Here is a 15,222-nt window from a genome sequence, read left to right as displayed (position 1 = left end):
ATGATAGTATCATCCTCAAGAAGTGGTTGCAAAAAGTAGACATGTTCTTCTCACACACTGTTGGTGGGAATGTAAATTGGTGCAGCCACTGTGGAAAACAGTATGGAGATTTCTCAAAAAACTAAAAATAGAACTACCATATGACCCAGCAATTCTACTCCTGGGTGTATATGGAAAGAAATGAAAATACTAATTTGAAAAGGTACATGCACCCCAATGTTCATAGCAGCATTATTTACAATTGCCAAGATATGGATGCAACCTAAGCATCGTCCATCAACAGATGAATGGATAAAAAAGATGTGGCATATATATATATTAGATTGTATAGCAACTATACCTCAATAAAAAGAAAAAAAAAGTAGACATGTTCTTATGTGTAAGCCTTTAGAACACTACCTGACATACAGCACTTGCTTTGTAATGTTAGCTGTGATTATTTAGGACTTGTTAATTCCTCATCACATGTTCCAAAATTGTAACTAAACAGTTAATTCTGTAAATAGAAGGCAGGAACTGCCTGCAGGCCACACCATTATATCTCAAGTGACTGGTACACAATAGGTGCACCCGGAATAGCTCTACCAAGCTCCTCTAGGCTCAGGTCTGCCTCACCTGCACACACATCTCTGCTGAGCATGTCCTAGGTTAGTCGACCCTTGACCTCTACCCAACCCTCACATTAAGTCCAAGCCCTGTGCTCCTCTGAAGGCTTCTGGAGGAGAAGGGAAACCCTTCAACTGGGGTCTCTTGCACGCCTCCTGGTCAGTGCTCTGGCTGGTGGAGACACTGCCCTAGGGGAAGCAGCTTCCCTTCCCTTTGTTATGCGGAGAAGTCTAGCCCTCTCTGCCCTTACTCCCAATGAGATAGAGGCTTTTCCTTTGCATAACTAAAAGGCCCATTAAAGTTATTTTTTCCCTTTTCCTTCTCAAACAAAAGAATGGTCTCCTCCCAAAGATAAATCAGAAAATAGTTGGTTATCTTTTAATTTTTATTTTATTTTATTTATTTTTATTTTTATTTTATATTGGAACATAGTTGACTAACAAAGTTGTGTTAGTTTCAAGTGTACAGCAAAGTGACTCAGTTATACATATACATGTATCGATTCTTTTTCAAATTTTTTTCCCATTTAGATTATTACAGAATACTGAGCAGAGTTCCAAGAAAATAGTTTGTTATCTTTTAAAAACTGTCCTGATTCCCCTCATCCAGGGTCCTTCCTTGCTGGAGCACCCCGGAAAGATGAGGCTCCTGGCATTGGGGACGCCCAGCAAATGGGAGCCTCCTGCCCAGAGGGGGCCTCACCAGACCTCCCGGACTCCTGGAGAGACTCAGCTCCCCACCGCTGGTCCTCTGCTGGCTCCTCAGTGAATGTGGTTGTTGGGGGGTGGGGTGAGCTGCCAGCAGGAGCTGGACCCCACATAGCTTTCATTCAGCTTCCAGGCACTTCCCAGGTTTACCTGAGCCAAAAGCAAAATAAGGCTTTCATAGTCCAAGTTGTGCAATCTCTGTCCCCTGAGATGCCCAAGTCCTTTAGACTGACAATCCTGCCCCTACCCCCCGCATCTGCACACATTTGTCCAGCCCCCCTCCCAAACACACAACCTCTCACTCTGACCCTCTGCAGAGTCTGACACTCTCTCACAAGGTCATTCATTCATTCATTCATTCACTCATTTACCAAGCGTTTATTGAAGGTTCATTATATGGCATACACTGCTCTAAGTCCCGAGGATAAAGGGGCTGACATTGTAGTGGGGAGAGATAGATAAGTAAACAAAGAACAGAAGGAGACATGCGGAGGGGGTCTGGGAGAGACATCCAAACCTGTCTCCCCTTCATGGTCTCACTCTCTTGCAAACAATCTTTCACCAGTTACATTTGCAATCTCTCTCAAAGACAATCTCTTTCAAACACACATACACACACACCACACTCCTAACAGGGGCCCAGGAGCCTGCCATCCTGTGATCCTGTCTTTAGCTGTCTCTGCCTCAGTTTCTTTATCGAGAAAATTGGGCTCACCCCTACTTCTTCTTTTTTTTAATTAATTAATTAATTTTTGGCTGCGTTGGGTCTTCATTGCTGCGTGCAGGCTTTCTCTAGTTGTGGCAAGTGGGGGCTACTCTTCGTTGCGGTGCGCGGGCTTCTCATTGTGGTGGCTTCACTTGCTGCGGAGCACGGGCTCTAGGTGTGCGTGCTTCAGTAGTTGTGCCTCGTGGGCTCTAGAGTGCAGGCTCAGTAGTTGTGGAGCACGGGCTTAGTTGCTCCGCAGCATGTGGGATCTTCCCAAACCAGGGCTCGAACCCATGTCCCCTGCATTGGCAGGCGTATTCTTAACTACTGCGCCACCAGGGAAGTCCCCCTACTTCTTTTTCCTCAGGGGTTTTGGAGGAAATGAATGAGTTAAGAGAATGGGTTTCACCAGAACAGGAAGTAAGGAAGAAGTTCTCACCTTGGCTGAGTTCCCACTGTATGCCAGGAAACATGCTAGGCTAGATGTTATCCATTCATTGCATCTTTATCCTTCCCTCAAGCCAAATGGGGGTAGGAATCCTTAGCTCCCTTTTGCTGGTGAGAAAACAGAAGCTCAGGCAGATGGAATGATTTGCCCTAAGTCACATAGCAAGTGAACAATGGAGGTGAGACTTGAACCCTACTCTTTTGGAAACAAAAAGGGGAGGGAGAGCTCAGGGTGACTCTCTGCAGAGCTGGGCTGATAGGTGCTAACACATCAGCCTACTTTCTGCCCCCGTCCTTAACTGTGGCCCAGAAAGGTGGAGATTCACCTGAAGGTGAGTGTGTTTGTGGGGGATAGGTCTGGGCGTTGCTCCCTCTGCCCATTTGGCCAAGTATTGATGGGGCACCTATGAAGTACCAGGCTCAAGGCAGGGGTTGGCAGGCTCTGGAATCCTGGATTGTAAGGCTGGGCCAGGGGGGACTCCTGAGGCCAGGCCCTACCCCTCACCTGCCTGGGAGCAGAGTCGTGGGGAGGGGGTAGACACTGCCTGGTGCCGACCATGTTGTTCTTGGATGGCAGCCGGGCCCAGTGAACACTGGGGCTCTTGTGCAGAAGGGCTGCCCTGAGCGCCTGCCCAGGCCCCACTCCAGCACAGGCCTGGCCCCAGCCTCTGACCCAGTCCTGTGCTTTCTGCTCTTCTTTCCTTCATTTCTTTCTTTTAAAACAATTTTTATTTTGAGGAAGTTTTAAAATATAGAAAAAGTACACAGGGTAATAGCATACAGTTGCTACTCAGAATTGACAATTATTATTATTTTGCCATTTTTTCCAACCCTTTTCTCTTCTGGTTTCTCCCACAGGCTCCAGGGAGGTCTGGCGTGGCTTGCAAAATGGAGGTGACACTGAGAGAAACTGAGTGGTGAAAGGCTGGGTGTTAGAGCCAGACAGATGAGGGTTTGAATGCTGAAAACTTTGTGACCTTGGATAAGTCACTTAACATTAAGCCTCAGTTTCATTTTCCATAAAATGGGAATAACAGCTCTTCTGTGAGGACTCAGTGTGATAACAATGTGTCTAAACTCTCATGCACACAGCCTGTATTCAGGAAAGAGTAGCCAATACTAATACTAGCAACTATGGGCCTAGATAGGGCCTGCTCCAAGGGATGGGAAATACACTCCTGTGACCAAAAGGGAGGGACTGTGAAGGTCACCTCTCCTCCAGCCCTCATACCTCCTCATTCCCCACCCAGTGGGAACATCTACATCCAACTTCTACTCTGGCAACAACAAAGCCAGGAATTGCAGGCTGCCCAGGGCCTTGGTGGTGGAAGCAGGGAGACTGCCCCTGATGTTGGCAGTCTGGGAGTGCTCTCAGGAAGGCCCCCTTGGACCAAGTGCGATGGAGGGGAATGGGCTACGAGGGATCTGAGGCTCTATCTGGGCTAGTCCTGCTACTTCCCAGAATCTCAGCAGCACCCCTGGTCCCTCATTCCTGGTCTCAGATACTGTGAGCCTGTGTCCTGGCTTATTAGGACACGGAGTGTCTGGGAGTTTTCATGGTTTGCCAGACTCAGGTCTTTACAGACTTGGGTGTACACCCTCTGGGTCTTGGCATGAACATTTGTTTGGAGAAAAGAGGAGGCCAGGATAGCTGGAAAGTGGCAGAGTCTGGGCAGGAAGGGTTAGAGGGTTGGTGGTCTGAAGGGAATTAGGAAACAAGCCCCAGAGGGACCCTCACTCTTTCCTACCTTGCCTGATTACCACCTAGACCATGTAGGATTTTGTTTGGACACAAATAATAGAAAACCTAAATGACAAGGGCTTAAACAAAATGAGGGTTTATTCATCCCCCACTTAGCCCCAAGTCTGGAGGTGGGTGAAGGTGGTTCTGAAGTCATTAGGATTGTGGTCTCTTCAATTCTCTAGACTTTTCCCTCATGGTTGCAAAATGGTAGCTTCAACTCCTTCCATCACATTTGTGTTCAGGCAGGAGGAAGGAAGAAGACCCAAAGAGTTGAATCTGCACCCAGCAACTTCTGATGTTATCTCTTTGACCAGACAGTGACACATGGCCATGCCTAGCTGCAAAGGAGGCTGGGAAGTACATACATTCATTCTGGTGGACACATTGTCTCCCCTAACAAAACCTGGGTCTATTTTATTTTTTTAATATTTTTAAAAAATTTTATTTTATTTATTTTTTGCTGCATTGGCTCTTCATTGCTGCACGTTGGCTTTCTCTGGTTGCGGCGAGCGGGGGCTACTCTTTGTTGCGGTATACGGGCTTCTCATTGCGGTGGCTTCTCTTGTTGCGGAGCACAGGCTCTAGGCGCACCGGCTTCAGTAGTTGTGGCACGCGAGCTCAGTAGTTGTGGTGCACGGGCTTAGTTACTTCGCGGCATGTGAGATCTTCCCGGACCAGGGCTCGAACCTGTGTCCCCTGCATTGGCAGGCGATTCTTAACCACTGCACCACCAGGGAAGCCCCCAAAACCTGGGTCTATTAAAAAGAAGGAGTGCCTGAGTATTGGGCAAGCACATAATAGCCTCTGTATCACCAATTTCCTCATCAGCCCCACAATGATGTATTTAAAACACAGACCTAACCAAGTCACTCCTCAGCTTCAACTACTCTCTCCTCATCACCCACTGGCATCCCCAGCTCCTCAGCCTGGCACTCAGGACCCTTCAAAACTGGTGTCTACTGCTCTCTCCTGTCCCATCTCCCCTCTCTGTTTTCCAGCTGCACTGAGCTCCAGGCAGGCCCTCCTGAACAGGCCCGATTTTTCACACCTTGGTGCCTTTGCACTTGCTGTTCTTGTTGCTGGGATTGTCCTTCCTGAGTCCTGCTTGTCCCTCCTTCCCTCCCTCCAGCTATCCCACCAGATGCCTGCCATTCAGCTTTCTGAACTCCTCTCAAGCATTCCTTCTTCTCTGAGACAGTTCCTAACCATGCTGATCTGGACATTTAAACCCTTTTCTTCTCTTTGGAAACAGCCTCTTAATTTTCTTTGAGGTCCTGGCCTTCTCTTACTCTGAATTCATGAGATGTTTGGGTAGAGCCAACACTTCTTCCTGGCTCCTGTGGTGGGCATGTGCCCCTGGACCTGGACAATGAGAATATTCCATCTCCAGCCTATTGTGACTGGGTTGGGGTGAGCATGCATGCGACTCAAACAGGGCCAGTAAGAGCTAGTCTGGGCCTTTTATTGGAACTAATGGGAAACTAACACTCTCAGAGGTTACTGAAGTATGAATATGGAAGCCTAGAGCTGCTTGAGGAAGGCTGCCTGTGAGTGAAGCCAACACAGGAAACAAGAGGGCCAAAAGATGAAGTGTACCTGGATCCAGCCATGCCTGAAGCCATTACCTCTTTGAACATTTCATTTATGTGAGCCAAATACTTTTTTTCTTAAGTTAATTTGATTTTTTAAAAAAATTTATTTACTTTTATTTATTTATTTTTGGCTGCGTTGGGTCTTCGTTACTGTACACAGGCTTTCTCTAGTTGTGGCGAGCAGGGGCTACTCTTCATTGTGGTGCACGTGCTTCTCATTGTGGTGGCTTCTCTTGTTGCAGAGCATGGGCTCTAGGCACGTGGGCTTCAGTAGTTGTGGCACGTGGACTCACTAGTTGGGGTGCATGGGCTTTGTTGCTCCGCCACATGCAGGATCTTCCAAGGCCAGGGATCAAACACATGTCCCCTGCATTGGCAGGTGATTCTTAACCACTGTGCCACCAGGGAAGTCCCTAATTTGACTTCTTTTTCCTCAAAACTCTTTATAAATAAGAGGCTCCTAATAAATATCCTCCCCAGTAGAAATTTCTCCTCTCTCTTTTGTGTCTCCACCATCCTCTGTTGGCTCTTAGGCCATACTACTCATCTGTTTACATGTCAGCAAATTCATGTCACTGCTCCAATTTCTTTAAAGCCTTTCAATGGTTTCCCATTACTTTTAGAATAAAGACCTGTATTAGTTATCTGTGACTGCATAACAAATTACCTCCAAACTTAATGGCTTAAAATAACAAACATTTGGCTGACTATTGGCAGGAGCCCTTCACTTCTCTCCATGTGAGCCTTTCCACAGGGCTGCTTGAGTGTCCTCAGGACATGTCAGCTGGTTTTCTTCAGGGCTGATGATCCAAGAAAGACTGACTGCATGTCTTTTATGATTTACTCTCAGAGTCATACTCTTGTCATTCCTACGTTATTCTAATTGTCAGGAGTTAGTCACTAATTACAGCCCACTTGGGGTGGGGAGTGGGGTGGGGGAGAGGAAATTGAACTTGAGTTCCTGAAGAGAGGACTATTTTTTTTTTTTTTTTTTTTTTTTTTTTATATTTTTTAAAAATTTATTTATTTTATTTATTTTTGGCTGTTTTGGGTCTTCATTGCTGCGCGTGGGCTTTCTCTAGTTGTGGCGAGCGGGGGCCACTCTTCGTTGCGGTTCGTGGGCTTCTCATTGCGGTGGCTTCTCCCGTTGCGGAGCACGGGCTCTAGGCGCGCGGGCTTCAGGAGTTGTGGCTCGCGGGCTCCAGAGCGCAGGCTCAGCAGTTGTGGCGCACGGGCTTAGCCGCTCCGCGGCATGCGGGATCTCCCCAGGCCAGGAATCGAACCCGTGTTCCCTGCATTGGCAGGCGGACTCCCAACCACTGCTCCACCAGGGAAGCCCAAGAGAGGACTATTTTTAAAAAAGCATGGACATATTTTAGAACCACCATAAGATCAGATCTTACTCTGGTGTTTGTCATCTGAACCCTTTTCTAAGGTTTGGGCAATACCCCCATTTTCTGTGGCAGAGTTCACCTCTTAGAACAGGAGCTGAAAATGCTAGCTATTCCCCCAGTTTCTCTCCCAGCTAAGGCCCAGGTTCTGCCAATTTGCGCCATCCACTCCAGAGAGCCAGTGATACCCACAAGTGGGGCTTGGGAGGCCCAGGAGGAATGTTCTCTGGTGGGGGCTGTGGTGACAAGACTGAGCTCCTGGGCACAGGGCAGTGAAATCTTGTCCTATGTCTGAGCTAGCTGGACTAGGGACACAGGCAGCAGTGTCCAGTGCTTAGTATTGGTGGGGACAACGCTGTCCTTTCTGTACCTGTTCTGTGATGTGATACGGGCAGGATGCTGTTTATATAGCTCGAGCCCAGTTCTTTAGTGCTCTTGGTAGTTCCTTGAACTTAAACTAGCTAGAGTTTATTTTTGCTGCTTTCTGCTGAAAATCTTGATACATCCTCAGGGACGTGGCTCCTGCTAGTCTCTCCCCTTACCTGGTGACACACTCTCCCTCCTTCAAGGTGACAAGCATCTTCTTGCCTCAGTGCCTTGGCACATGCTGTTCCCTCTGCCTGGAACATCACGTCCCCCTCCCCGGCACCTCTCCCCTGTCACCCACAGCCTAATTCCTATTCAAACCTTCCAGTCTCAGTGTGAATGTCACTTCCTCAGGGAGATCTCCCTTGCCCCACCCCCAGTCCAGACTCAGTCCCCCGATATATGCTCTGGCTGTATGGGCATTTTCCTTCCCAGCATTTTAATCACAATTGTAATTAGTCACTTGAACCCATTAGGTCCTCTAGGACAGAGATTGTGTCTCATTCCAGGATCCTGGCATACAGTAGGCCCTGAGGAAAAATAAATTCCCTTTCCCATACACTCCAGAGACCTCTCTCCTACCCTAACAGCCCTCTGCCAGGAACTGCTCAGCTCCTATCCAACTTCCTGGCCCTCAGGTGCAAGTTACAGATATCCCAACTCTAATGGGCTTAAGCAAAATAGTGAATTGATTGGTTTTTGCATTTTAAAGTCCAGGGGTGGACAGTCTTCAGGAACAGCTGGATCATGACTCATTCTCTCTTCTCTTTTCTTCCTGAGGGCTCCTTTCTCCAGCAGATGCTCCCCAAGAGGTGACAAAGAAGGTTACCAACAGCTCTGGGCTCAAGACCCTCCTATTTGGCAACTCTTTCCCAAAGCTTCTAGCAGAAGCCAGGAGTGTAGAGGTCATCCCCACCCAGACCACAGAAGCTGAGGGTGAGGCTCCTCCAGCAAAATCCTATTATAGGAAGACAGATAAATAGATACGAGGAGGCCAAAACAAGGTATGGATACTTGGTGATTCTGTGATCCTTTACTGTGCAATAAACCATCCCAAAACTTAGTGATTTAAAACATTATTATTCCTCATGATTCTGTGGATTAGCTGGGCTCAGCTTGGCAGTTCTGCTGGTACCTCCTGAGATCGCCTATGCTGGTGGCTCCACTTAGACTGGACAGTCTAAGATGGTCTCCTTCATATATGTGGAACAGACTGCTGGCTTCTCTCTCCACGTGGTCTCTCACTTCCACGCAGTCTAGCCCAGACTTCTTTGCACGGTGGCAGGAGTGGAAGCTGCAAGGCCTAAGTCCTAGTCTTGAAAGTTGCACAATGTCACATTACTGCATTCTCTGAGCAAAGCAAGTCTCGAGACCAGCCTAGATTCAAGGGGTTGGGAAATGGACTCCCTATGTTGATGCCTAGAGTGACAAAGTCACATTGCAAAAGGGCACAGACCCAGGGAGGCAAAGAATCATGAGAGACCATTATTGAAACAATCTACTATAACCCATAACTTCTATGTCCTTTCACTCTCTTCCCACCCAGCAACCTGGTTCCTTTGACCCTGATAATCACTAGAGGCTCAGCTCTTTCAAGAAGTCTTTGTGTAAGGACTTGCCTGGTGTCCAGTGGCTAAGTCTCTGTGCTCCCAATGCAGGGGGCCCAGGTTCGATCCCTGGTCAGGGAACTGGATACCACATGCCGCAACCAAGACCCAGTGCAGCCAAAAAAAAAAAAAAAATCTTTGTGGAAAATTCCAGCAATGGTCCACACCAGCCCATATCCACTTATCTATTAATTTACTCAATCACCAAGCAGTTATTAAGATAATCACAGTCCTATGCTGAGCACCAGGGACCCAGGGTAATGCATAAGACCCAGTTCCTGACCTCAGAGAGTTTCTGGTTTAAAAGAGGAGACAGGGAGGGCTTCCCTGGTGGCGCAGTGGTTGAGAATCTGCCTGCCAATGCAGGGGACACGGGTTCGAGCCCTGGTCCAGGAAGATCCCACATGCCGTGGAGCAACTGGGCCCGTGAGCCACAGTTACTGAGCCTGCGCGTCTGGAGCCTATGCTCCGCAACAAGAGAGGCTGCGATAGTGAGAGGCCCGCGCACCGCGATGAGGAGTGGCCCCCGCTTGCCACAACTAGAGAAAGCCCTCGCACAGAAACGAAGACCCAACACAGCCATAAATAAATAAATCAATTAATTAAAAAAAAAAAAAAAGAGGAGACAGGGAGTTAAACAGATCATAACACAGAATATTAAAAGTAATGCTAGAGGGGGCACAGGGCATCTGGGAGCACAGAAGGGCAGCCAACAGCCTTGGGGTGAGTTGAAAAATCTTCTCAGGATGAGTAGAAATCTTTAGGTTGATAAGGGGAGCTGGAGCGTGTATTAGGCAGAACTCTCGGTTGTATTGATAGAAAGTCAATTTAAACTGACTGACCCATAACTAAAAAGTCCCAAGAGTATTAGCTTCAGGCATGGTTGGATCCAGGTGCTCATTAGAAATCAGTCTCTTCTCATCTCTCAGCTCTGTTTTCCTCCGTGCTTACTTAATTATCAGGCAGACTATCCTTATGTGTTGGCAACTAACAGCTCCAGACTTATGATTCTGATTGCCCAGGTCTGGGCCACAGGTTCACCCCTGCAAACAGGAAGTAGGTTTAGTCTCTCAGAACCACAGGGTCTAAGAATGGAGCAGAGATATTACCCAAGTGAAAAGAGTAAAAGAAATGCTGATAAGCTGGCTAGACATCAGGTGTACTCCCAGGCAGGTGACTAAATTACAGTCCTCAGAGGTGTCTTCCAGAGGGACACCTGGTAAGTTATGCTAAGACTTGGGAGCATGGGGGGGTCATTATCTCGCCATGCTATGTCTTAGTTGTGTAAGCTTTGCAAGACTTTGCCTCTGAGTTTCTCCTGTTAAAGTGAACCTTTTCAAGTAGTCTTGAGAGCTAAATGAAATATCAAATACAGGGGCTCAGGAAAAGTCATCCTATGCTCTTTGGCATTAATTTAAACAGTAGGTCCTGGGGCTTCCCTGGTGGTGCAGTGGTTAAGAATCCACCTGCTAATGCAGGGGACACGGTTTTGGGCCCTAGCCCGGGAAGATCCCACATGCTGAGGAGCAACTAAGCCTGTGCGCCACAACTACTGAGCCTGATCTCTAGAGCCCGCAAGCCACAACTACTAAGCCCACGTGCCACAACTACTGAAGCCTGCATGCCTAGAGCCCGTGCTCCACAACAAGAGAAGCCACGATAATAAGAAGCCCGCGCACCGCAACAAAGAGTAGCCCCCACTCGCCGCAACTAGAGAAAGCCCGCGCGCAGCAACAAAGACCCAATGCAGCCAAAATTAAACAAACAAACAGTAGGGTCCTGAGGCTGGTTTACTTTGTCCCACCAAAAAAAGGGAGCTTTCTCCACCTAGTGGCTGGTGGGGTCATTGCACTATAGAGTTGACCCATTTACAGACCCATAAGGTTTCTTCAGGGTTTTGAAGCTCCTGGATGGACGAAGCGGCATGAATGGAGAACAACGAGACTGGGAGTGTCAGAGCAGGGCCGTGTCTGCCCTCTCTGTAATATGGGCTTGGCACAGGGCGGAGTAGGTGAGGTTGTTAGGTGGACAGATGGTGAGAGGGAGAAATTGTTTTTCCTATTCTTTTGACGCTATTGACTGCCCATCAGAAGGCCTGGTTAGGGGTTGGAATAGCTCATCTGACAGGGGCTGCTATGAGGGAAGGTCTTTCTTCTTTACCATCTCTGGGAAGAACCCTTGCCCATCACCACCTCTTTAGGACTTTGGCTGAGAACTGTGATTTCTTCCGCTTTCTAGTTCACAAGAAAATACCTAGGCCTCAGGTCACATAAAGCTGGTGACAGGGCTCAGACCAATGCCCAGGGATCCAGAATCCCAGACCAGTGTCCTCCATGACATTCCTCCCGGCGGCTATACACGGGTTCACACACAGTTCTGTATCTGCGCTGAGGGGCAGTTGCATGCCAGCACCTGCTGTGCATCCAGCTGTGAGCTAAGAGCTTTAACTGTATGATTCCACTTCATCTTCTCCTCAGGTGTCATTGGCTGCAGCACCTGGGGTGCCTGAGATAAGTCGAAGTTCCGTATCAGTGGAAGATGACTTCTTGCTGGAGCCCAGGGAAGAACCGCCTTTGGTCAACATGTTGACCAAAAAGGCAACCGCCTTTGCCTTTTTTCCTCCCTCAGTCAGACTGAATTAGGTTCTGGTATTTCATAAATCACTGAGTCTTAATACAGGGGGCTGAGCCAGATGACATCTGCCTGTAGACTTACCTCCCCAGGCCAATGATTGAAACAGTAGTCATCATTTACATAGCATCTCTCATGTGTCACTGTAATTGTTTCATATGTATCTGTTCTTTTAATTCTCTCAATAACCTTATAAGGTAGGTAAGTACTAATGTTTTACCCTGAGGCACAGATCAACTAACCAAGATCACACAGCCCTGCAGTGGCAGAGCTGGGGTCTGATCCTTGGCTGCCCCATTCCAGAGCCTGAGTTCTTTGCCACTGCACTGGGCTGCCTCTCCAGGGCTGATGCCTTTCCCTCTGTGAGAACTCCCTTGGCCACAGAACCATGGACAGGAGCTTCCTCTGATGTTTACCTTCTGGATTGTGTATTGTGGGTCCTGGGCCACACTGGAGAACATTCCAGCCGACAGAAATTCAAACCTGATCTCAGGGGTGCTCAGAGTAAGAGGAGTCCTGATATGAAGACAAGACCCTTGGATTCAAATTCCTGGGTGCCACCAGAATGGTCAAAATTAGAAAGATCAGCAATACGGAGTGCTGACAAGGATGTGGAGCACAAACTCTCCTACACTGCAGGTGGAAATGTAAGTTGGTAGAACCACTTTGGAAAAGTATTCAGCATTATCTAGTTCAGCTAAACACATACCTACCCTATGATGCAGCAATTCCACTCCTGGGTATATGCGTGCACATACACACCAAATGACGCATACAAAATTTTTTACAATAGCTTTATTTATAATAGTTCAAAACTAGAAACAACCTAATTGTCCATTAACAGTAGAGTGGATAAATTGTGGTATATTCATATAATGGCACACTATACAGCATGAAAGAAATGAACTTATTTTTTGGCCGTGCTGGGTCTTCATTGCCGTGCGCAGCCTTTCTCTAGTTGCGGCGAGCGGAGGCTACTCTTCATCGTGGTGTGCGGGCTTCTCGTTGTGGTGGCTTCTCTTGTTGCGGAGCATGGGCTCTAGGGTGCGCAGGCTTCAGTAGTTGTGGCACGTGGGCTCAGTAGTTGTGGCTCGCGGGTTCTAGAGCGCAGGCTCAGTAGTTGGTTCTGTGGCCAAGGGAGTTCTCACAGAGGGAAAGGGATCTTCCCGGACCGGGGACCGAACCCGTGTCCCTTCATTGGCAGGCAGATTCTTAACCACTGCGCCACCAGGGAAGTCCCTGAAATGAACTTTTTAAAAAAAAATGAACTTCTGATACACACAACACGGAAGAATCTCACAGACATAATATTGAGCAAAAGTGGATGTACGTATGAGTCCCTTTTTATAAATTCAAGAGCAAGCAAAACTAATCTATGGTGATAGAGGTCAAGACAGTGTTTATTTCTGTGGGATACTGACTAGGAAGGGAAACAAGGCAAACTTCTGGGGAACTGACAATGTTTTATATCTTGATCTGGAGGGCGACTGCCCAGGTGTATACACTATACTCATCAAACTGTACTCTAAAAATTGGCTCACATTACTGAATGTATGCTGTATCTCAAAAAATTAAAGAAATGGTCAAGTAAAGATAATCACTGAGTACGGCTGACAACAGTTATTTTTGCCCACCCACATCCACTCTTCTCCCTTAGTACAGAAGGAGCTCCACACTTTCTTCTTTTAGGGATGCACATCCCTCCCTCTTTCAGTCAATGTGTTTTAGGTGGAGGATACTCCTTCCCAGGCCCCAAATCAGAGCACCATTTCCCCTAGCTGCAGCGATTGGTTTAGGGATGGGAACAGATCCAAACCAGCTAATGAGTCAATTCCAGAATTTTTTGTCGGAACCAAGAGAAAGATGTTCTTTCCACTGCAGTTACCAATCTATCAGGATATAAACCTGAAGCTGCCAGTGGCCATCTCCACCTTCTGGAGAAAGTCTGCCCAGGAAAGAGGCCACACAGAGGAAAGCAGAGTGAGATTAAATTCTTCCTGATGACAGTGTCAGAACCTGAATCTAAGCCGTCCCTGTACAAGGATTTTTCATTAGGTGAATCAATAAATTTCCTTTTTTAGATAACTGCTTTAAGTTTGTTTTTTTTTTTTTAAGTTAAAAAAATTTTGTGGCTGCGTTGGGTCTTCGTTGCTATGCGCGGGCTTTCTCTAGTTGCGGCCAGTGGGGGCTACTTGGTGTGGGACATTCTAATTCTGAAGGTGATTTTGTCTGTGCTTTAAGTTTTTCATCTCTTTTTCTTATTTTTCATGGAGTCTCTTAAGCCTTCCCTTTCTCTGTTCTGTGTACTCACAGACTTGCAGCAGCAGTGGGAGCTCTGTTAGAATTGGTTGTTTATTTCTCTGCTCGCTGGTTATTTGAAGTTTGTGGTATGTTTTGTCTCCTAATAATGCTGAAGGCATTGGTCATAGATGGTGTTATTTCTGGTCCTTGTTGGTCTTGTGGTTTTTTCTGGGATGATACGTGGAGAGATTCAGATTTAGGTGATTACCATTATCTTCTAGACCTTTCATTTTCAGCCATTCTGGATCACTTTATTATAACACAGTCTCTCATATATAGCTTTGAGTTGAATTTTCTTAGATTCTGTTATATTCACTATATTTCTTTTTCTATATTCTTTGATTTTTGGTGCTCTGCTTTTGGCCTATTTTTTGGTATATGTTTTTTGTTTTAGAGTTTATCTTTTTTTTCTTTGAATTTATGTATTTTATTTATTTATTTTTGGCTGCGTTGGGTCTTTGTTGCTGTGCGTGGGCTTTCTCTAGTTGCAGCGAGCGGGGGCTACTCTTCATTGCAGTGCGTGGGCTTCTCATTGCAGTGGCTTCTCTTGCTGTGGAGCACGGGTTCCAGGCATGCAGGCTTCAGTAGTTGTGGTGCGTGGGCTCAGTAGTTGTGGCTCCTGGGCTCTAGAGCACAGGCTCAGTAGTTGTGGTGCACAGGCTTAGCTGCTCTGTGGCATGTGGGATCTTCCTGGACCAGGGCTCGAACCAGTGTCCCCTGCATTGGCAAGCAGATTCTTAACCACTGCGCCACCAGTATAGTCCTAAGTTTCTTACAGTTACAACTAGAGTCTAATATACCAGGAATCTTGGGTAAAATTATGAGAGGTGTGTGTGGGGCTTGGAATATAGAATAACCATTGAGCCCTGTCCAGTCTGTTTTGTGGGTTCTGCTGCTGCCCCTGCCAAGTGGCTACTTGCTCTGTGAGACCATGGCCATGCTAGATGAGTGAGGCAGGCCCAGAGGTCATGTGGGAAGTACTCTGTCCTTGTCTGTAAAGGGTTCTTGACTAGGAATCTAGAGAACCAGATTCCACTCTCTATGTTGTTGCTTCTTAGCGGCAAGACCTTGGGCAAATCAGTATACCTCTTTGAGCTTTGTTCCTTTCCTATAAAATGGAATAT

Source organism: Balaenoptera borealis (assembly GCF_965194805.1).
Source record: "Balaenoptera borealis genome assembly, chromosome: 2".
Lineage (NCBI taxonomy): Eukaryota > Metazoa > Chordata > Mammalia > Artiodactyla > Balaenopteridae > Balaenoptera > Balaenoptera borealis.
This window is presented reverse-complemented; position numbering follows the sequence as displayed.